This window comes from Halichoerus grypus, chromosome 7, assembly GCF_964656455.1.
Source record: "Halichoerus grypus chromosome 7, mHalGry1.hap1.1, whole genome shotgun sequence".
Lineage (NCBI taxonomy): Eukaryota > Metazoa > Chordata > Mammalia > Carnivora > Phocidae > Halichoerus > Halichoerus grypus.
In genome coordinates this window covers 2,016,006-2,039,284 of record NC_135718.1, presented here as the reverse complement: position 1 = coordinate 2,039,284, position 23,279 = coordinate 2,016,006, and the positions used below count along the sequence as shown (strand labels likewise).

The following is a 23,279-nucleotide window of genomic DNA, read 5'->3' as shown; positions in this document are numbered from 1 at the left end:
CCACCTGCCCACGGTGGGCGTCTGCACCTGGAACCCTCAGGACTGCGGACCTGGATCCAGCCGGCAGGGCAGCTTGTCCCGGAGCCCAGAGGTGGGTCAGTGTTGACCTCCGGGCCCCGGGGCAGCCATGAGCACCCCCAGGAGACATGGGTTGGGGCCTGGCAACACCAAACACAGGTCCATGTCCAGATCAGCCCCAGGGAAGGAACAGTCAAGCTTTCACTGAACTGTCTGACCACACCTGAGTCACGAAAATTCTAACGTCAGGGCAGTGGGGATACCTTATTATCGCTCATGGGGATAAGCAGAGCTTCGGGACTGAGCTAACTTCTCCGGAACCTGTTGGGATTACTCCCCAAAGTCCACCTCCCATCCAGGTGTGAGGAGCAGTGAGGAGCCTGGGTGCCTAGCCCTCTGTGGGCTCCACGTGGGGCCACACTGCCCACCTGCAGCCCCAGCCCCACGGCACGGGCTGCACGTCCACGCGGAGGGTGGAGCTAAACACGCAAAACACATCAGTAAGTGAGGCACGGCCTGGGAAAGCCAAGGGGAAGACAAGCGTGACTCAGTTTACTGGGTGTCTCAGGAGCCTGGGTGTTCTGGTTTGAAATCCCGGGACTACTCCGTCGTGTCTTCTGCTGCATGTGGGGACACCTCATCCTCACGTTAACGATGCCTGATTCACCAGCGTCACCATCAAAGCCGTGTCTGTCCACGCTTCCTCCCCGGCTGCCCGCTCCTCGCTTTACTCCGTGGAGACCATTTGTGCCGTGAAGACTCACGACCTAAACATCCAGCAACTTCAACAACAACACCTGCTTCTGGTGGAACCCACCATAGAGCAAGTGTCGGCGATTCAGTAGGATCACAGAAAGACTTTCCGGATACTCTGCCCCACCCCACCCATCCGATGGGCCCAGGCCAGTAACAAGACTCGAGACCCCAGGGATCCCCATCTCGGCTTCAGCCCACGGCCCCTGGATCCCGCCACCCCCACGTGCTCGAGACCGAGGGTGCCCAGGAGGCATCAGAGAAGTGGTTCTGGAGCCCCTGGCTCTTCTCTCCGCCTCAGCTGAGCAAACGGAACTGGGAGAGCGTTTGCATGGAAGGATGTCCAGACCGGCCAGAGACACGCGTGGGCCGGTGTCAGGGGACCGTGGAGGACAGAGCCACCGAGGGTGGGTGGCTGCAGAAGCCACCAGAGCAGCTTCTATAAGAAAGAAGGAGGCCGGCCATCGGGAACCCTGCCGAGGCCTCGGGGAACAGCACTGAAGGCGCTCCCAGAGCCGCCAGGCACGACCTCAGACCTGCGTTCCCTGCTGCACCAGGGAGGCGGAGAACTGAGATGAGCTGAGCCCACCCTCCTGCCTCCCGGCCGAGACCCAGCCCAAGGCAGGCCTAAGGGGCAGAAACACATGGGCTTGGGCCAGAGTCCCACTCTTCGGGGATGGCCCTGGTCTCCACTGACGTGGTTCCTGCCCTGGGACCTGCTTTGTCGCTAGAAATGAGCAGATGGTGGCTTACTTCCTGCTGCCACCCGAGCCAGAGCCATTGGTCTGCATTTCCCGCAAAATTCAAGGGGCGGAGCAGGCAGCCCAGGAGGGTGTACCGTCATTCTCCACGACGGACCCCGTGTCTGCCTGTGGCGGCCCCACGAAGATCACGGCCCCCGTGAGCCAGCATGCATGTCGAGATCTTCTCCCGTGTTCGGAGACCTGGCAGTAGGGCCGCGGGCTCGCCGGGCTAGTCTCAAACGAGAGTTGCTGCACTCAAGTTTATTCCCGATATCCCCTCATTATCTTGAGAAGACATCTGACAACCTTTCTCTTATTGAGAATGGTTGATCCTGGTAAACAACAGCTGTTCAGATCTGGCTTTTGAGGTCAAAGCACTTGCACTGTCAGTGAGGATCCTCCCAAAGTCCTGAGTTACAGCCGCGGGCCGCCAGGCCCCCCAGGACAGGTGCCAGTGCTCCCCGGACAGGTGCCGGTGCTCCCCGGGACAGGTGCCAGGCTCCCTCAGACAGGTGCCGGTGCTCCCCAGACAGGTGCCAGTGCTCCCTCAGACAGGTGCCGGTGCTCCCCGGGACAGGTGCCAGGCTCCCTCAGACAGGTGCCGGTGCTCCCCGGGACAGGTGCCGGTGCTCCCCGGACAGGTGCCGGGCTCCCTCAGACAGGTGCCGGTGCTCCCCGGGACAGGTGCCAGGCTCCCCGGGACAGGTGCCGGTGCTCCCCGGGACAGGTGCCAGTGCTCCCCGGGACAGGTGCCGGTGCTCCCCGGACAGGTGCCGGGCTCCCTCAGACAGGTGCCGGTGCTCCCCGGGACAGATGCCGGTGCTCCCCGGGACAGGTGCCAGGCTCCCCGGGACAGGTGCCGGTGCTCCCCGGGACAGGTGCCGGTGCTCCCCGGACAGGTGCCGGGCTCCCTCAGACAGGTGCCAGTGCTCCCCGGGACAGGTGCCAGTGCTCCCCGGACAGGTGCCAGGCTCCCTCGGACAGGTGCCGTGCAGGGCACGGCCTCTCCAGGAGCCCGTCGCCTCTGCTAATAGACGTGGGTTCGCGGGGGCTGCTGCGCCTTGGGCTCTCATGCGGAACGGGGTCGGTGTCTGGGCTGTCCCACTGTGGATGTGCTCGCTGCTTGGCTCCCCGTGGGCCACTTCTGGGGACAGCTCTGAGATGCTCAAGGACTCCTTGCTCTGGGCCTCTCCACAAAGCCCAATGATGTCAGGAAAGGCTCCCTCGAGTGTCCAAGAGAGCAAGTTGATGGAAGACGTTCTACAAGTCTGGATGCCCAGGGCGACAAGGCAGCTAGGGCCGCACGATGTGTTCCAGGGAGGAGGGGGCCGGGGGGCCAGATCTTTCAGTGCCGTCCACCTACTGATCACGCCTGGTGTCACGATCTGAAGTGCTCTCAAATGGCCTGCAGTTCAATTTTGCTCCTGGCAGAGCTGAGAGGCCAGGGGCTCAGGAAAGTCCGCATGGAGGTCTGGAAGGAGGGAAGGCCTCTCTGCTGAAAATCACCACATCCGTCACCTGACAAGTGCTGATGTGCATCTGGCCAAGTCCCAGGGCAGTGGGGGACACGCAGGAATGTGACGCAAGCAATTAGCCGGCTCTTCCCTCGAGTCCGTCAAGGCTGACCCGAGGCCAGGACACAGCGACAGCCCTGGGAAGGCACGCAGGGGCCGTAACTCAACCCCTTGAACAAATCAGGGCATCGAGCCACTGATCAAAGACAACTCCGGGGCACACGACGGGGCAGCAGGTCTCGTGGGAACTGGACCCTCTGCTCAGCAAAGGCTGTTTCTATTGGACAAAACGCCAGGATTTTTTTTTAAACATTCAAAAAATTGTTTTTTTTTAATTATTAAAATGAACTGCAGACAAAAATACCTAACGTGTCAAAAAGATAAGAGAAATATATCAGTATCTCCTAATTCAAAGGAACATTCTACGTTCCATCTAATTCTAACTCAGTAAATATTGACCTCCCCTGGTCCCACTCTCCCCATCCATAAAATGAAATGATCTCTCAAGTTCCTCCAATTTGGGGATTCTAAAATTCATCTCGGTACTGGGAACTATGTGGGGTATATTCCAAAGAAAGAGAAGTGACCTTGGGGGGCTGGTGAGAGAGTCTTCCGGGTTCCCGTGGGGGAGAAGGGCCAACTCTGGAAAATGGATTAACCCCAAGGAAGAGGGCAGGAGAGAGAATTCACCGTTTCTATCCTTAAAGCCGGTAGTAACCTCAGACGGATGGCTCCTTTGGAACCAACCTCCTCTGATGGATTTGGAATTAAGTGGGAAATCTCCTCTGAGGCTAAGGGACCCCTGACCCACCCATGTCTCCCCCATGTGACCCTGATGGTGATGTCCCAGGGTGGCATGAGGTTGAAGGGGACAGTGGGACAACTGAGTCCTCTGGCTGGTGCAGACCACGGGCCGTATAGGAAGGGTTTACGAGGAGAATCCACACCACGACCCCAGTGTGCACGCTGGCCTCAGCCTGCAGCGTGCTGGAAGTTAACAGTGAGACAGGCCCCACGGATGGCCCGTCGCAGGGCACCATGCCCGGAAACAGGTGTCTGTCCCCAGGGACCTCCATTCACGACAGGCCGGTGTAGACAGGTGAGTGTTAGCGGACAATCCTGGAGTCACGGGGGCTCCGTTTTCTGGGTTTGCCGGTGGGGTGACCCCCTTTCCATATTTGAATGTTCTCACCTCCAGGAACAGAGAATTTATCAGGTACGAACAGAAGTGTCTTAAGGGGATTACTGAGCGGTGTTTTGACCTTGCACACCGCCCCCCACCCCACAAGAGCCATCTTGACATAATTTCCCCGACGCTTGGGCCGAGCAGGAATCATTATCTCATTTACACGGAAGAAAAACAGACCAGGTGAGTCATTTCCCAGGTTACAAAATAAACCATTAGGGAGGGCGGAAATTGTTTGTCAATTTAAATGGCATCGAGCTCCCCTGAAAATCTGACAATAAAATCAAGAGAAAAAGGCAATTTATGTCTCAGGTAATAAAAATGAGACAGTCAGGCCCATTGTACGCGGTTCGAAATGAGGCCTGGACAACACAGCGGCTTTCGGGGTGTGCCTCCTGGGGGCTCAAGCATCCAAGGGAGACCCCGTGCCCGGGAAAGCCGGGTTCCGGTTCTAACACCGCCCAGTGGTGAATCAGCAGGTATTACCGGTCAGGGCACCGACGGACAGACGGACAGAAGCAAGACACAGATTCCAGGGCTGAGAACAGGCGAAGCTGGGAGGGCCGGGGAGCCAGGGAGCCACGGTGCCTTCGATTGCTTTTCCATCCGAGACCCCGCATCCTGTCCCTGCATTCCTGCGACGTCACCGCGGCCAAGGCCTACTGGCGAGGAGGTTCCCAAAGGGCGGGACTGAGCAGACGGCCTCCCGTTCTCCCCGCCAGGAAGGAGGAGGCGAGTGGTGAGCTCCTGGGGAGTCCCGCCACCCGGTGCCGGCTCAAGGGCCGCAGCAGGGCCCGGCCAGCAGGGTGGCCGGGAGCAGAGGCAGCAAAGGCAGCTGGTCACGGGGGTCTTGTGCTCCCGTCCCATCCCCCCACCAGGGGACGTGCAGGTTGGGTCCCCTGCCTTCTCCAGGGCGGCCGATGCAGCTGGGGTGGTGAGGCCACGAGTCACAGTAGCTGGACATCTGGGAGTGAGGCTGCCTGTGGTGAAGCCGAGGCTCTGAATGTCCACACGGACACGCAGTTACGGGGACAGAAGAGCCATGTCCTCATCTGAGAAGCCCAGCCCAGGAGCCCCCAGCCCGCGCACCAGCAACAGACGCAGAAATGCTGGTGGTGTCGGCTGGGCTCCGGCCTCTGCGGGATGGAGAGATGACCCCTGCCTGGCGGTGGAGTCTCCCGGGACGACGATCTCAAGCCTGCTTGGCGGGGGAGCACAGGACGGCCAGCACAGCAGGTGTCGGAGGGGGCCTGGGGTCCGGGGGGTCATGTGAAGGGGATGTGAGGACTGGCCTTGTCCGGGCCCACCTCCCCGCTCCCCACCACCTGGCACAGGCTGGCCAGTGAGGTCCCAGGGCACCTGCTGGAGCTCCCCTATAACTGAACAGTATTTTCATGTCAATGGCAAATCATTTCTGAGTCCTTCCAAATTTTCCACGGACAGTCATTCCCCGAGTTGACAAACTGCAGAGAGAACTCGTTTTCTACCTGTTTGTAACATCCTGGATTTCGCTTTGCTGGAACAAAGGGTTTTAAAACACTGAGATTGGAGGGCGTGAGCTTGGCGTCCCCCACCAGAAAGCGTCAGGGTTCTGTGACACGCCCCCACTCCCGGGACAGGGTTCTGCCCCCGTCCCCAGCCAAGATCCCACGCCAGGCCTTCCAGAATCTGCTGCTGGTCCGTTGGTGTTAACAAGGAGCTGATGTCACCGCTGGACAGAATGGCCTGGGGAGATGATGGGTCATCCTCCCCCGACTGTTCTAGAACCCGAAGCTCTCCAGTTCTCTGATGAAGGCAGGTTTCCGATGGGGAGTGCCGACCTTACGATGGGGTTGCAGGAAGCCTGCGTGGAGCAGGGCAGGCTGAGGGACGCTCCCTCGTTCCAGCGGGAGTGGGCAGTGTCCCGCGCGCCTGGCCCAGGGGTAGGGTGGGGGCTGCCAGGGAAACTGGCCCCAATGCTGTCCACGGGGCCGTGAGCAGAGGAAGTGGGCGGCCAGGCACAACGTCTGTGTGGGGAGTGACCAGTAGGGCTGGCATCCTGGTCCACCCCATTGACCCCACCAACGTGTGTTCACTGAGTGACTGAATGAACTACAGGTGAGTCCCATGTGATTTTAAAAGATTTGTTCAACGTTAAGATTATCATCCACAAGTAGGGATATTAAAGGCAAGAGGGACATCATCATGAATGAGAATTTCCGTAAGACAGTTCTGAGCCCTCTGTCAGGCGTATGGTGGGCCCTGCCACACACTTGGACCAGGAAGAGGGGGGAATGGGGCAGGGGGAGGCCGGGATGCAGAGGGGCCTGGAAGTGTAAACGGAGGTGAGGTGGGGACAGGACGGGCGGGGGAGAGGGACAGAGACGGATCCCTGTAAACCTGCAAACCATCATTAACACATTTCCCTCTGGCTCCAGTAGAATGTGTGGCAAAAGTACAGCATTCGAGCCTTTCCAGAAAGCATAAATCCATTTCACGGGGCCCGGCTGAGCGACCTAAGCAGCCCCCACCCTTGAGGCGGCCCGGGAGCAAGATCCACGGAAAGCAGGGATCACCTCCTCTGTCCCTGGACCCGGGGAGGCTCTGGAGCACGCACCCCACACCGCGTGCTCGGCCAGCCTGGCCGTTGTGAAGGCACAGCTGGGCTGGTCACTGGGCGTGCCCTGGGGACGTGAGCGGGCACTGGGGGCTCAGGTGCCCATCCGGAGGCGGACGCGCCCCCCGCCCCCGCACACACACACACATGCACGCACACATGCGCGCGGACAGAAAAGACTAGTAATAGTACTGCGATGGGTTGCTAGCCATCGCAGAAGATGAGCACGTAGGCCAGGATCTGCCGCTTAGCTAGGTTAGTCTTGGGTGTACGTGCGCCAGAGAGGAGAGGAAGAAAACCTGACGGGGGTCGCTACAAACGAACAAACAAAATGGCAGCAGTGACTTTTTCTGAAGGGGACACCAAAAGTAAGTTCTCTGCTGTAAAAACGATAAATGCTACGCACCACTTCCGAAACACAAACACCACCTCTGGAAACTGCCCGAAAGCGTTATCGTTCCCCCTCCCACAGTGGGAGCCCCTGTCCTGAGTCCAAGGGCACTTTATCATCTCCTCCGGCTGGGCTGCTCCCGCTTGCTGGCTGGGTCACGGGAGGGGAGGCGGGGCCCACTCGGAGCTGCACGCCCCCAAGGTTCCCGCGAACGCCTGCTTCTGGGACACCGAACAGGTGAACAGGTGAACAGGTGATGGGCTCCGGGACATACTTCCACGAGGCTGCCGGCCGACGCCTCCCCTTCTGCACTGAAGGCTGACCGCTTGGGACCCACACCTGTTTCTTTCAGTCTTCCATGACACTTCCACCCAAACAGTAGCCATCCAACCCCTCAGGCCCCTTGGGTCAAGTTACCTTCACTTGTTTCCTCTGGGAACAGACCGGGCCTATGGCCACCTCTCATCTGACCAGCCAGTCCATCGTGGACAGCCACCCCTCCCCACCCCCTCCTTCATCCTAACCCGTTTCCACAAATCCTCAAGGTCTCCTTGGAGCCTTAACAAAACAGCTGCTTACAGGACCTGGGGTCAGAGGGGAGCCGGTTCTTACATGGTGACAGCACAGTTCGAGGACCCGCGACCCACGCCCATGCACGGGCAGGGACCCACTGGGCCCCTGGGACTCTACCTCGGAGCTGACCTCTCTCAAGGGAGGCTCTTTGGGAAGCTGTTCGGAGCCTCTGCACCCTGAGCTCAGGGTGTCCTTTAACAGGATGATGAATCTAAAACATGTCAACGGCATGAGTGATGTCCCAGGAGCTCAGTGGAGGTTTTCGGGGGCCAACGTAAGAATGGGAAAACTCACTGGTGGGAGGGCCTCGAAGTGGTTTTGGAAAAGGACAGACTGGGTCTATAGTCTGCACGTCTCTCTTTCCCACCAGCTGGGCCCCGGTGAATGGGATGGGCAGCCTCTCGGGGCTCTGGGGTGGTCCTTGGAAGGCTGGAAAGAGCTACCGACGGCTGAGCATGCTTCCCAGGCCTCGCGAGACAGTGGGGCTCCTTAACCTCCGGGCAGGACACCCTGCCCTAAAGGCTTCTCATCTTGATTTGGAATCAGGCCGTGGAGACCTCCACCCTCCCTGGGCCTAGGAGACCCTGGTCGCTCTGGGCAGAAGCCCCCTGGGGGAGCACCCCCTGCCCCGCAGCCCAGGGTTGGCCTCCCCCGGGGCCCCCACACCCCCTGCCAAGCACCACCTCAGCATAAACGCTCCCAGGGTGACTGGTTTTCCACACTCGATGGCTCTCTTTCATCAAGTTAAATAACAGAATCAACAGATGGTACTCCACTGCACACTCTAAAGAGCCACAAATTAATTGTTTAATGAGAAAACAAAGCAATTCTGATAGAGGCACGCAAACACCGCATCAGACTCCAGGATTCCAGAGCTCATATGTGCTCCTGAGCACATGTTCACACCCCACAGCGACACGCTCCCCCTTGGGGGCCACGGCCCGGCCTCGCAGCCCAACCTCCAGCAGGTGGATGTCACTGGGGCTTCCATGAACGCACTCCCCCTGGCTCCGGGGAAACCACGCAGGTCTGTGCGGGGCAGGAGGTGAGCTGGGCCCCTGGCACAGCAGGCTGGCTGCCATGCCCCGTGGCCACCTGGCCACTGAGCAGCACCCGAGGGGTGAGGACGCTGTTTCCTCCTCTGGGGTACGGTGAGAGACCAAGCCATGCTTACAGGCAGGCTTGGATTGAGTGATAAACATGGAAACATGAAAATGTGTATCATTTAAGTCAGTTTTTAAACTTTTCTTTTAATTCGAGAATGCGCTAAACAGAGGCATGAAGAAGCTGCCCCTCCGAGCGGGGCGCAGTGTGACCTGGAGAGCACGGCCCTCCCTCCCTCAGAGGCCCCCGGCAGCCTGGGGTCCACCCTGTGGTGACGCCTCCAACCTCTTGACCCTGGAAAGTTCAGACAAAGCCCCACCCACCAGTGGGACCACCAGGGACAGCTAGGGGTGGGGGTTCCCAGCAGTTTCATCCAGTCCTAGGTTACTGAGCAAGGAACACAGATTTTATTTGATTTTGGTTTTGAGGTTGGTAACAACTGTGCTAATCTAGAATCTACAGCAAGTGGGCAGAACCTTAAACAACAGGTGATAGTTTTGTCACATGGACGACTATGGGATGGTCTTGCCCTGAGGTCAGGGCCCACGCACCCCTTCTGGCCCTGCTGCAGACAGGTGAGCATTTCCATCTCTGAGCCCCGGGACAGTAGTCCTCCCCAAAGACAAAGGGTTTACAGCTGTTTCTTCCTTTTTTGCCCAGAAGTATGTGCCGAGCACTGCCCTGCTCTCACTCGGCGTGAGACGTGAGGGGCTCGAGAGAGAGAGAAAAGCGAAGTGTGAGGCCGGCGTGAGCTTCGACAGCTAGCAGCGAGCCGGTGAGCAGCCACACTGCAGCATGGGGCCCCTGCATGAGGCCAGGCCAGGCCCCTCTGCAGCGGGGCGGGCGACTCGCTCACATAAGGAGCAAGAAGAGAGTCTCCAGGACATGACACTGAGACCCCAAAGACGGGAAGGGATGGGTGCAAGGGGCCGGAAATGTCATATGGAGATGAGGATGAGCAGGTGCAAAGTCCCAGAGCTCAGATAGCCCTGACCCAGCTCCAAGCCCAGGGCCAGGGGGGCCGGGGCCGGGGACCGGGGGCCAGGGAGGGAAGCTGGGGCCAGCGGGGAGCCAAGCAACAGCCCCCGTCCCTGCATTTGGACGTTCAGGGAGCAGCCAAGATGGAAAATGTGCAGCCAGTGATGTGGGGCCTTGCCAATATTAACAATGCTAGTCATGATGCATTACACAGTGTCTCAATGTTGTATACATGTGATAAAAGGGACTAAACTTTATTTTCACACTGAAAATTTTTTTCAAGGCCCCTAATTACTATTACTAAGATTTCATAGAGAAAGAAATCTCAGGAGGGACCTATAATACCTTAGGTGCGTTCTGACAAAGCTGAAATTAAGTCTTACAGCCTCACAGTTCAAATATTATCTTAGCAGTTTGGTTACGTTAGCGTGAGTATTCACGGCTTCAGACTTTAAAACATCTCCAAAGTACCTTTTCATAAGCTTTAGTTACATATGGAAGAGAAATGCATGATTAAATATATTCACATTTTAAATTACATCATTAAATTTTATCAAATAGGAACATTTTTGTAAAAGAATGGGATTCAGTATTAAAGCAATTGTAATCTAACAGGGAGGTTGTGAAACCCGTATTTCTGGAGCAGGAATTATGACCCCTGAGTCTGTTGGCTTCAAGGGGAGTTCTGTAGCTGGGTCTCTGGGTTCAAGAGCATCCCAAGAGCACCCCGCTGGCTGCATTCTCGTGAGGGCAACTTTAGGGCTCAGGCCAAGAAGGGCACAGTGCCCCACTGCCCCATGGAACTGAGCCAGTCTGGGGGCTCTCCAATGCTGCTCCGGGTCTGCCCAGTTGAGACATACCCTCCAGTCCTCCAGCCCCCACCACGGAGCCCCGGCCTGGGAGGAAGGGGCTGCAGGGGGGCTCAGGGAGGGTCCCCCACTCCCTTCACCTGGTCTGGGGCAGTCACTGCCCCTTGGGGACCAGACTGGAGAGGGGCTCAGCAGCTAGAGGGGCCGGGAATCCAAGTGCATCTGGGCCACTTCCTACCCCCGAAGTATGGGGATGATGGGTCTGGGGCAGGCCACCACAGAATGTGGATTATTTCCAGCTCAAGACCATTAGGGCCCAGCCGATAAGAAGAGCGTTCTACCTCCCCCCTACCGCCTTCACCTTCCTCAGAGTTTACATAAGAGGCCTTACGGGGAAGAGAGCGCTCACCGAAGATAACAATTTTTTACGTAAGGAAGACTTCTAGAACATCTGCTGCTCCCACCTCCTGTGAATCGTCTCCCGACCTTGGGAGCCGGACCCCTAACCCTTTCTCCTTAGCTCAGGAGGGCAGGTAAGCCTCCCTGCCTGACAGTCCAGGAGCCCCTTATTTCTTTGTGGGACTCCAGCATGAACGTAATTAAATTTGTTTTCCTCCTGTTAATATATTTTATGCAAATCGAATTATCATTTCAGCCAAAGAACGTGGAAGGGAAGAAGGGACGAGTCTTCATCCCCTACAGGGACAATCGCTTCCTTCTCTGAGTTTCAGGTGTCCCAACAGAATGGGACAAACGACGCCTGTAGCTCACACTGCAGGTGGGGTGGCACGTCTTCCTCACAGGTCCAGGGGCTCGGAGTTCCCGGCCAGGGTGCCGGCCTCGTGGGATCCGGCGAGAGCCTCGGCCTGGCCTGCGGATGCTGTCTCCCTGCACCCTCACACGGACAGCAAGAACACGCTTGGTTCTCTCCTTACAGGGGCCCCGATCCCCCCATGAGGGCCCCCTCTCATGACCACATCTAAACATCATGACCTCCCCACGGTTCCACCTCCAAGTACCGTCACATTGCCGGCTAGGGCTTCAACGCATGACTTTGGGGAACACGGGCACTTGGTCCATAACGAGACTACACGGAAGATTCCGGCTACGGGCAGTGCTGTGCACAGCATCTACCACAGCAGGTGCGCGTGGAATGGGGTTCTAGCAGTTCCCAGGGCAAAATCATCCGAAACCAGCCTCATCCACCGGGCAGACTCTGCCTGGGGGTGAGCAAGCGCAGAGGACCCCTGTGGGTCAGGAGCAGAGGGCTCTCTGGTTCCCTACTCTCCCCAAGTGCAAACTCAGGCCCCCCGGGTCCAGTCACCTTCTTTGACAGGTGCAGCCTCGTCGTCTAGAGGGGGCTTCCAGAACACTGTGCTAGCAATGATTCTAGCATGACAAGTTTAAGGGAAACACTGTTTCCCAATATATCGGGAAAGACGATTCATTCCTCCTGAATCACCCTCGCTGTACTAAAGCGTAGCTGTGAATCGGGACGCAGAATTTGGCACAGCTCGGCTGCAGCAGAGGGTCCAAGTGCATCTGTGCGCAGGTGCCCGCACTTCCAGGCTTTCAATCAAGCCACCTGCTGAATGTTCTAGACCCTTCCACTGGTCCCAGGTCCCCTGTGAGCAGACGTAAGAGACAAAATTCTGAAGAATTTTCTCCTGTGTCCTAAGAAATGCGTCTGGCACTGTCCTCTAATGGCAGAGATGAAACATATATCGAGGGTCTATCACATCATAAAGATGGTGTAGGGGCTGCCCGCCTCGCCCAGCGTCTTTCCGGCCCCTGCACCCCCGGGGGCTTGGCACCAGCTGGACCTCATTACCTACCTAAGTTGAAAGGAACAGCATCTATTATAAAAATTCTCTTAGCTACGAATCATGATTTGTGATAAATTCATCCTACCCCAACTCATTTGCATTATTTAAATGAATAGATACTTACAAGGGTATATGCCCAGTGCCCAAAAGTGTACTTGTGTTTCCTGTAACTCTATGTGATTAAAACGAAAGGTGACGCTAACAGAACCATCCTCTGCAGCCACACATCGGACTGCGGTGGCCCTTTGATTCCTACACCTGCATCCTGGCACGTGTCATCTGCTTGCTCTCTGAAGAGCCGAAATTGAGTCAGCTCTGACTTTTTGCAGACCAATCTATATGAAAATGCAGTCCTCAGCTAGCTGATTTATTTTCACATTTAGATGTAATAAAATTAATAGGGCAGTTCTCATTTCAGTTGATGAAATTAACTCAGACTTTAAAAAAAAATCCAACTTCCTTCAGTTATTTTCTTTATTTTCAAAAGGGAAGTTATTCCAGTCATTTGATACAAATGGCTTTAATTAGTTTAAGGCAAACATAATCTTTAACGAATACAGGCTTGGGATCCTTAGTCTGTGTGCTAAGGGATACGAAACAGTGCTGTTTTCACACATTGATTTGTTTTTTTTTGTTTTTTTTTTGTTTTTTTTTCTAAATTTTTTTTTATTGTTATGTTAATCCCCATACATTACATCATTAGTTTTAGATATAGTGTTCCATGATTCATTGTTTGTGCATAACACCCAGTGCTCCATGCAGAACGTGCCCTCCTCAATACCCATCACCAGGCTAACCCATCCTCCCACCCCCCTCCCCTCTAGAACCCTCAGTTTGTTTTTCAGAGTCCATTGTCTCTCATGGTTCTTCTCCCCCTCCGATTTCCCCCCCTTCATTCTTCCCCTCCTGCTACATTCTTCTTCTTCTTTTTTTCTTTCTTAACATATATTGCATTATTTGTTTCAGAGGTACAGATCTGAGATTCAACAGTCTTGCACAATTCACAGCGCTTACCAGAACACATACCCTCCCCAGTGTCCATCACCCAGTCACCCCATCCCTCCCACCCCACCCCCCACTCCACCAACCCTCAGTTTGCTTCCTGAGATTAAGAATTCCTCATATCAGTGAGGTCATATGATACATATCTTTCTCTGTTTGACTTATTTCGCTCAGCATAATACCCTCCAGTTCCATCCACGTCGTTGCAAATGGCAAGATCTTATTCCTTTTGATGGCTGCATAATATTCCATTGTATATATATACCAAATCTTCTTTATCCATTCATCTGTTGATGGACATCTTGGCTCTTTCCACAGCTTGGCTATTGTGGACATTGCTGCTATAAACATCGGGGTGCACGTAGCCTTTCGGGTCCCTACTTTTGTATCTTTGGGGTAAATACCCAGGAGTGCAATTGCTGGATCATATGGTAGCTCTATTTTCAACTTTTTGAGGAACCTCCATACTGTTTTCCAGAGTGGCTGCACCAGCTTGCATTCCCACCAACAGTGTAGGAGGGTTCCCCTTTCTCTGCATCCCCGCCAACATCTGTCATTTCCTGACTTGTTAATTTTAGCCATTCTGACTGGTGTGAGGTGGTATCTCATTGAGGTTTTGATTTGGATTTCCCTGATGCCGAGCGATATTGAACACTTTTTCATGTGTCTGTTGGCCATTTGGATGTCTTCTTTGGAAAAATGTCTGTTCATGTCTTCTGCCCATTTCTTGATTGGATTCTTTGTTCTTTGGGTGTTGAGTTTGATGAGTTCTTTATAGATTTTGGATACTAGCCCTTTATCTGATATGTCATTTGCAAATATCTTCTCCCATTCTGTCAGTTGTCTTTTGGTTTTGTTGACTGTTTCCTTTGCTTTGCAAAAGCTTTTTATCTTGATGAAGTCCCAATAGTTCATTTTTGCCCTTGCTTCCCTTGCCTTTGGCGATGTTTCTAGGAAGAAGTTGCTGCGGTTGAGGTCGAAGAGGTTGCTGCCTGTGTTCTCCTTTAGGATTTTGATGGACTCCTGTCTCACATTGAGGTCTTTCAACCATTTGGAGTCTATTTTTGTGTGTGGTGTAAGGAAATGGTCCAGTTTCATTCTTCTGCATGTGGCTGTCCAATTTTCCCAACACCATTTGTTGAAGAGACTGTCTTTTTTCCATTGGACATTCTTTCCTGCTTTGTCAAAGATTAGTTGACCATAGAGTTGAGGGTCCATTTCTGGGCTCTCTATTCTGTTCCATTGATCTATGTGTCTGTTTTTGTGCCAGTACCATACTGTCTTGATGATGACAGCTTTGTAGTAGAGCTGGAAGTCTGGAATTGTGATGCCGCCAGCTTTGCTTTTCTTTTTCAACATTCCTCTGGCTATGCGGGGTCTTTTCTGGTTCCATACAAATTTTAGGATTATTTGTTCCATTTCTTTGAAGAAAGTGGATGGTATTTTGATGGGGATTGCATTGAATGTGTAGATTGCTCTAGGTAGGATTGACATCTTCACAATATTTGTTCTTCCAATCCATGAGCATGGAACGTTTTTCCATTTCTTTGTGTCTTCCTCAATTTCTTTCATGAGTATTTTATAGTTTTCTGAGTACAGATCCTTTGCCTCTTTGGTTAGATTTATTCCTAGGTATCTTATGGTTTTGGGTGCAATTGTAAATGGGATCGACTCCTTAATTTCTCTTTCTTCTGACTTGTTGTTGGTGTATAGGAATGCCACTGACTTCTGTGCATTGATTTTATATCCTGCCACTTGACTGAATTCCTGTATGAGTTCTAGCAGTTTTGGGGTGGAGTCTTTGGGATTTTCCACATAAAGTATCATATCATCTGCAAAGAGTGAGAGTTTGACTTCTTCTTTGCCAATTTGGATGCCTTTGATTTCTTTTTGTTGTCTGATTGCTGTGGCTAGGACTTCCAATACTATGTTGAATAGCAGTGGTGATAGTGGACATCCCTGCCGCGTTCCTGACCTTAGGGGGAAAGCTCTCAGTTTTTCCCCATTGAGAATGATATTCGCTGTAGGTTTTTCATAGATGGCTTTTATGATATTGAGGTATGTACCCTCTATCCCTATACTCTGAAGAGTTTTGATCAAGAAAGGATGCTGTACTTTGTCAAATGCTTTTTCTGCATCTATTGAGAGGATCATGTGATTCTTGTTTTTTCTTTTGTTAATGTATTGTATCACGTTGATTGATTTGCGGATGTTGAACCAACCTTGCAGCCCAGGAATAAATCCGACTTGGTCGTGGTGAATAATCCTTTTAATGTACTGTTGGATCCTATTGGCTAGTATTTTGGTGAGAATTTTTGCATCCATGTTCATCAGGGATATTGGTCTGTAATTCTCCTTTTTGATGGGGTCTTTGTCTGGTTTTGGGATCAAGGTAATGCTGGCCTCATAAAATGAGTTTGGAAGTTTTCCTTCCATTTCTATTTTTTGGAACAGTTTCAGAAGGATAGGTATTAATTCTTCTTGAAATGTTTGGTAGAATTCCCCTGGGAAGCCATCTGGCCCTGGGCTTTTGTGTTTTGGGAGATTTTTGATGACTGCTTCTATTTCCTTAGTGGTTATAGGTCTGTTCAGGTGTTCTATTTCTTCCTGGTTCAGTTTTGGTAGTTGATACATCTCTAGGAATGCATCCATTACTTCCAGGTTATCTAATTTGTTGGCATAGAGTTGCTCATAATATGTTCTTATAATTGTTTGTATTTCTTTGGTGTTGGTTGTGATTTCTCCTCTTTCATTCATGATTTTGTTGATTTGGGTCATTTCTCTTTTCTTTTTGATAAGTCTGGCCAGGGGCTTATCAATCTTGTTAATTCTTTCAAAGAACCAGCTCCTAGTTTCGTTGATCTGTTCTACTGTTCTTTTGGTTTCTATTTCATTGATTTCTGCTCTGATCTTTATGATTTCTCTTCTCCTGCTGGGTTTAGGCTTTATTTGCTGTTCTTTCTCCAGCTCCTTTAGGTGTAGGGTTAGGTTGTGTACTTGAGACCTTTCTTGTTTCTTGAGAAAGGCTTGTATTGCTATATACTTTCCTCTTAGGACTGCCTTTGCTGTATCCCAAAGATTTTGAATAGTTGTGTTTTCATTTTCATTGGTTTCCATGAATTTTTTTAATTCTTCTTTAATTTCCTGGTTGACCCATTCATTCTTCAGTAGGATGCTCTTTAGCCTCCATGTATTTGAGTTCTTTCCGACTTTCCTCTTGTGATTGAGTTCTAGTTTCAAAGCATTGTGGTCTGAAAATAGGCAGGGGATGATCCCAATCTTCTGGTACCGGTTGAGACCTGATTTATGACCTAGGATGTGATCTATTCTGGAGAATGTTCCATGGGCACTAGAGAAGAATGTGTATTCCGTTGCTTTGGGATGGAATGTTCTGAATATGTCTGTGAAGTCCATTTGGTCCAGTGTGTCATTTAAAGTCTTTATTTCCTTGTTGATCTTTTGCTTAGACGATCTGTCCATTTCAGTGAGGGGGGTGTTAAAGTCCCCCACTATTATTGTATTGTTGTCGATGTGTTTCTTTGCTTTTGTTATTAATTGCCTTATATAATTGGCTGCTCCCATGTTAGGGGCATAGATATTTACAATTGTTAGATCTTCTTGTTGGATAGACCCTTTAAGTATGATATAGTGTCCTTCCTCATCTCTTATTACAGTCTTTGGTTTAAAATCTGATTTGTCTGATATAAGGATTGCCACCCCAGCTTTCTTTTGGTGTCCATTAGCATGGTAAATGGTTTTCCACCCCCTCACTTTCAATCTGGGGGTGTCTTTGGGTCTAAAATGAGTCTCTTGCAGACAGCATATCGATGGGTCTTGTTTTTTAATCCAATCTGATAGCCTGTGTCTTTTGATTGGGGCATTTAGCCCATTTACATTCAGGGTAACTATTGAAAGATAGGAGTTCAGTGCCATTGTATTGCCTGTAAAGTGACTGTTACTGTATATTGTTTGTGTTCCTTTCTGGTCTATGTTGCTTTTAGGCTCTCTCTTTGCTTAGAGGACCCCTTTCAATATTTGTTGTAGGGCTGGTTTCGTGTTTGCAAATTCCTTTAGTTTTTGTTTGTCCTGGAAGCTTTTGATCTCTCCTTCAATTTTCAATGACAGCCTAGCTGGATATAGTATTCTTGGCTGCATATTTTTCTCATTTAGTGCTCTGAATATGTCCTGCCAGTCCTTTCTGGCCTGCCAGGTCTCTGTGGATAAGTCTGTTGCCAATCTAATGTTTCTACCATTGTAGGTTACATATCTCTTCTCCCGAGCTGCTTTCAGGATTTTCTCTTTGTCTCTGAGACTCGTTAGTTTTACTATGAGATGTCGGGGTGTTGACCTATTTTTATTGATTTTGAGAGGGGTTCTCTGTGCTTCCTGGATTTTGATGCCTGTTTCCTTCCCCAAATTAGGGAAGTTCTCTGCTATAATTTGCTCCATTATACCTTCTGCACCTCTCTCTCTTTCTTCTTCTTCTGGGATCCCAATTATTCTAATGTTGTTTCGTCTTATGGTATCGTTTATCTCTCGAATTCTGCCCTCGTGATCCAGTAGTTGTTTATCTCTCTTTTTCTCAGCTTCTTTATTTTCCATCATTTGGTCTTCTATCTCACTGATTCTTTCTTCTGCCTCATTTATCCTAGCAGTTAGCGCCCCCATATTTGATTGCACCTCATTAATAGCCTTTTTGATTTCTACTTGGTTCGATTTTAGTTCTTTTACTTCTCCAGAAAGGGTTTCTCTAATAACTTCCATGTTTTTTTCAAGCCCAGCTAGTATCTTTAAAGTGATGATTCTGAACTCTAGATCTGACATCGTACTAATGTCCGTATTGAGTAGGTCCCTGGCAGTCGGTACTACCTCTTGTTCTTTTTGTTGAGGTGATTTTTTCCGTCTTGTCATTTTGTGCAGAGGAGAATAGATTAATGAGAGAACAAAATGCTAGCAGGGTAACAACGTCCCCAGAAAATATACTCTAAACAAATCAGAAAAGACCTGAAGCAGTGGGAAAAGAAAGGGAAAGAGAGAAAAAAGAAAAGGAAAGAAAAAAAGAAAAAAGAAAAAGATAAAGATAAAAACAAACAAAAGCAGAACAAAACAAAACAAAACAAAGACAGAATGTGATCAAATATGATCAGGCTGGATCATAGATCAGTGCCACACACTAGATTTTGGGTGTATTTTGGTCTGTTAAAAGAAAGTCCCTCCCAAAATTTTAAAGAAAGAAAAACTTATATATGTACAAAAATAAGGGTTGATATGATGAAGGGATGGAATATGACTGTAAAGATGGAAATTATAAAAAATTTTAAAAAAGGATTTGATAAGTTGTTTGAAAAAAGAAAGAAGAGGATTAAAAAAAAAAAAAAAAGAGAGAGAAAAAAGGGAGAGAATGTGATCAGGCAGGGGAGTAGAAAAAAACCATACACTAGAGATTTAGAGTATATTTTGATCTGTTAGAAGAAACTATCTCAAGATTTTAAAGAGAGAACAACTTATATATATATGCCAAAAATACGGGTAACTACTATGAAGGGATAGAATATGACTTTAAAAATGAAAAATAAAAATGTTTTTTTTTTTAAAAAAGGGATTGATAAGATGTTGGTTGAAAAAGGGAAAAAGAAAAATTCAAAAAAAAAGAAAAAAGGAAAAAAGAAAAAAAGACAGTTAAAAAAAATAATTAACTTTGAAAGACTAAAGAATCATGGTAAAAAAGCCATGAATTCTATGTGCAGTATTCCCCTAGCGCTGGAGTTCTGCCGTTCTCATTGATCGGTAAACTTGGTCTTGGCTGGCTGTTCTCGCTGATCTTCTGGGGGAGGGGCCTGTTGCCGTGGTTCCCAAATGTCTTTGCCGGAGGCAAAATTGCCCCGCCCTTGCCGGTCCGGGCTAAGTCATCTGCTCGGGTTTGCTCTCCGGAGCTTTTGTTCCCTGCGAGCTCTCCGTACAGCTTTGGAGGCGGAGAGTGAAAATGGCGGCCTCCCAGTCTCCGCCCCGGCGGAGCCGAGAACTCGGGGTCCCGCTCCTCAGTGAGCCCCCAGAGAAAAGCAGTCAGTCACTCCCGTCTCCCCGGTCTCCGGCCACACTCCGCGCTCACCCGGCCTGTGACCGCGCCTTTCTATCTGGCACCCGACCCCGGGTGGAGTCTCCAAACCCAGCAGATCCCCGCGGTGCGCTCCCGCACCTCTCCTCCCGGGGGAAGAAGGTGAGTCTCCCCGGATCTGCCGCTTGTTGGGTCCCTGCTGGAGGAGCAGTGGCCCGACTGTGCCGCGGATCACGGTCTATGACAACCCCGAGCTGAGAGCCCGCGCCTGGGCTCCGTCTCTGCAGCCGGCTTCCCTGCTCCGATCCCTGGGAGCTCTGCCGCACTCAGGCACCCCCGGTCTTTCTGTGACCCCGAGGGTCCTGAGACCACACTGTCCCGCGAGGGTTCCACCCCCCACTTCGCCACCAGAGTGACGTCCCTCAGCGGAGCAGACTCTAAAAGTTCCGATTTTGTGCTCCGTGGCTCTGTCACTTGCCAGAAGCGGCCGACGGAGGCCCCTCCCCCGCCGTCTATCCTCCCGAATATCGCCTCGGATTCACTTCTCCGCACGTCCTACCTTCCAGAAAGTGGTCGCTTTTCTGTTCAGAGAGTTGTTGCTCTTCTTTTCTTTGATCTCCTGTTGAGTTTGTAGGTGTTCAGAATGGTTTGATCCCTATCCAGCTGAATTCCTGAGAGGAGACGAAATCCAGGTCTCCTACTCCTCCGCCATCTTGCTCCGCCCCTCCACACATTGATTTGTAACGTCAGCCCGCACAATCTGATTTGGTTTGGCTTCAAAGTAAACCACCCATCACCCGAAAGAACAATCCCCCTGCTGAGGCCATCAAGAAGCCAGCCCATCCCCACGTACACAAACGCATCATTACAACAAGGGCAGGTGCGTTTTGTGGAATGCCAGGGAGCAGGAGACCCAGCACGTCCATGTGCTGTGTACTGTGTTTGGTATACTGCCCAAGATGCAGGCTTGGGCTGGCTTGGAGGATGGCAGACGTGTTCTAAGGAGCGTGCATTTTTAATGACTACTTCTTGTAAAGGTATTAAAAATTTAAAACAGTTAATCCTACACTAACCATGAAACACCCAGTAAAAAGAAACCCTTTGTTTCAGAAATACTCCAGTGAAGGTTCTTGTCTTGAGTTTACCTTTCGCCCGGTCTCCTGAGCTGGTTACCACCTGCGTCAGCTCTGTGTCACCTAGAATCAGAGTCTCTGCATCAACCACACATCTACTGCAGATCTGATCCAATGCCCTTCAGTGGCACCTCGAATCCCATTCCTTTCCCATCGGTATGTTATTCCCCAGGAGCACCCCACTGCCTGAACCCCCTCCCCAGAACAATGCCGCTTTAGACAACTGCTCGATCTGGAATACCTTCTCCACCCCTCCCGCACACAGCTCAGGGCTCATCCTCCCTGCGACCATCCGTGACTCCCCACGTGGGCACAACATCCTTGCTCTGCCCTCCACTCTGTCCATTTCTCGTGTCTTTACAGATCGTACTCAATTGTTGGCTGATGAATCCCTCCTTGGAAGATAAACTCCTTCGAGGTGGAAACCACGCCTCCAGCATTTCTGTCCACCATGCACCTGCATAGGCCTGGGTTCAGTGGTGATCCCCCAACCCCTTTAGCCAAAGTCACTTTTCCACCTCAGTGATGATTCCTCCTCTCTGCCTCTGGGCAGGCCGAGCCGTGGGCTTCTCCAGCTCACCGCACTGGGTCTGTCCCGGATGCTACTATTTCCTGGAATTTGTCTGCCTTCCCGCCTGACAGTCCTCCCCAGTGCATTAGAGAATGCGATCCTCAGCAAAGCCTTCACACCGGCTCTTGCTCGGGGTAAAGACCTTATTGTCCTGTGTTCCCCACTATATATATTTCTGTTCTAGCATATCACATTCAAATGACTCATCTCATGTCTGTGAGCTCCCGGAAAACAGAAGCCGTGTCTTTTAATCTTTAAATCTATTTTAAATCAACTATGTGATCGACACAAAATAGATGCTTAATGAATGTTGGATGGCTGATTAAATGTATATTTGCTCAAATGAATGAACAAGCATCCTCTGGAAGAGATAAGTGGGCTTATCAATCTGCGCCCTTCCATGTGCAGAGCAGTCAGACAAAAGAGAAACAAATCAGCAAATAAACGAGAAGCTGGACACACTGTCTGGCAGAAGCTGAGGCAGCTAGTGTGGGGATTTTCCATTCCGGAGCAAAACCCTCCAGCCCAATCATTGAGGGGGAGCGCCAGCAAACGGCCAGCACCCAGCACACCCGACCTCGAGGCAGACCTGTCCCTGGAGCCTCTACATGGATACAGAAGTCACAGTCAGCTTTCTACTGGCTGATCCTGAAGTGTGTAGGGGCAGCTCAGGGCTGCCAGACACCTGAGCGCATCTACAGCACAAAAGAACAAGGCCGACTGTAGACATGGGGCGGTGAGTGTCAGCGGACCTCCCGTAACGGAGAGGAACGTGTAAAACAATCAGAAGCATAGCTAATTTCTAGGAAAAAATACTTAAAATATATAATACACATTAAATTATATTATATATATATATATTCCCTAGTATATTTACATATACTCATATTTCCCAGAGCTCTGTCTTACTCTCTAGCTTATACATAAAATACATATGCATTTATATTAATATATGTATATATACATTTGAAAGACAACATCGGGGCGCCTGGGTGGCTCAGTCAGTTAAGGGTCCGACTCTTGGTTTTGGCTCAGGTCATGATTTCAGGGTCGTGAGACCGAACCCCACGTCAGGCTCCCTGCTGGGCGTGGAGTCAGCTTGAAATTCTCCCTCTCCCTCTGCCCCTCCCCACCCCCACTCACACACACTCTCTCTCTCTCTCTCCCTAAGGAAAAAAAAAAAGAAGAGAAAGACATCATCAAATATCTCAAAATAGAGAAGAATGTGATAAAAATTTTCAAAACATAGAGATGTGACCTCGGGTTTGGCAGTGGATTCTTGGCTATGACACCAAAAACACAAGCAGCAAAAGAAAAAATAGATAAATTGTACCTTTTCTAAAATGAAAAACTTTTCTGCATCAAAGGACAACATTAAGAAAGTGAAAAGACCCACAAAATGGCAGAAAATATTTCCAAATCATTTATCTGAAAAGGGGTTAGCATTCAGAATACACAAAGAACTGTAACAACTTAATAAGAAGACAAACAACCCAATTAAAACATGATTTTCTCAGAAGGCTCTAGACCCGCCTGCCACTCTGCACTGAGTGCCCCACAAGGGTCCTTCCCCTGGCGGCCCGCTCCCTCCCTCCATTCCAACATGCTACCGGGGAAGGCCAGCAGAGACACACCCCTTGGCTCCAAGGGTCTGGGAAGCCCAGGCCAAAGCACCTTGGACGGAGCACACAGGAGTCTCTCGATACAGGGACCTCAGTGATGGTGGGCATGCCAGTCAAGGACGCCACCAGCCCCACCCCAGCTCCCTGTGCCGGAGGCTCTGAGGAATGGGCAGGGGCAGTAATGAAATGAGCAGCAGGTATCTGTGAGGGGGCCGTGTGACCTCAGAGTCCAGGAGAGCTCATCCAGAGCTGTCCCGGACACTCCCATTGTCTGGGACACACAACGGCAGTCCAGGTGGCCCAGCGGGAGCATTTGGTCTGGTGTTCCGCTCTGCTGAGATTCAACCCAATGGCCTCGTTAAGGACTGGCCCCGTCCCTACCCCACAGTACTCCTGCCCTGTGCG

At 51.1% G+C, this 23,279-nt stretch overlaps 1 protein-coding gene across 1 annotated transcript in view; it reads right to left on the bottom strand.

The window, feature by feature from the left end:
* TCERG1L (transcription elongation regulator 1 like) overlaps window positions 1-23,279 on the bottom strand; it is a 192,571-nt gene that overhangs the window by 64,198 nt on the left and 105,094 nt on the right. The window lies entirely within an intron of this gene.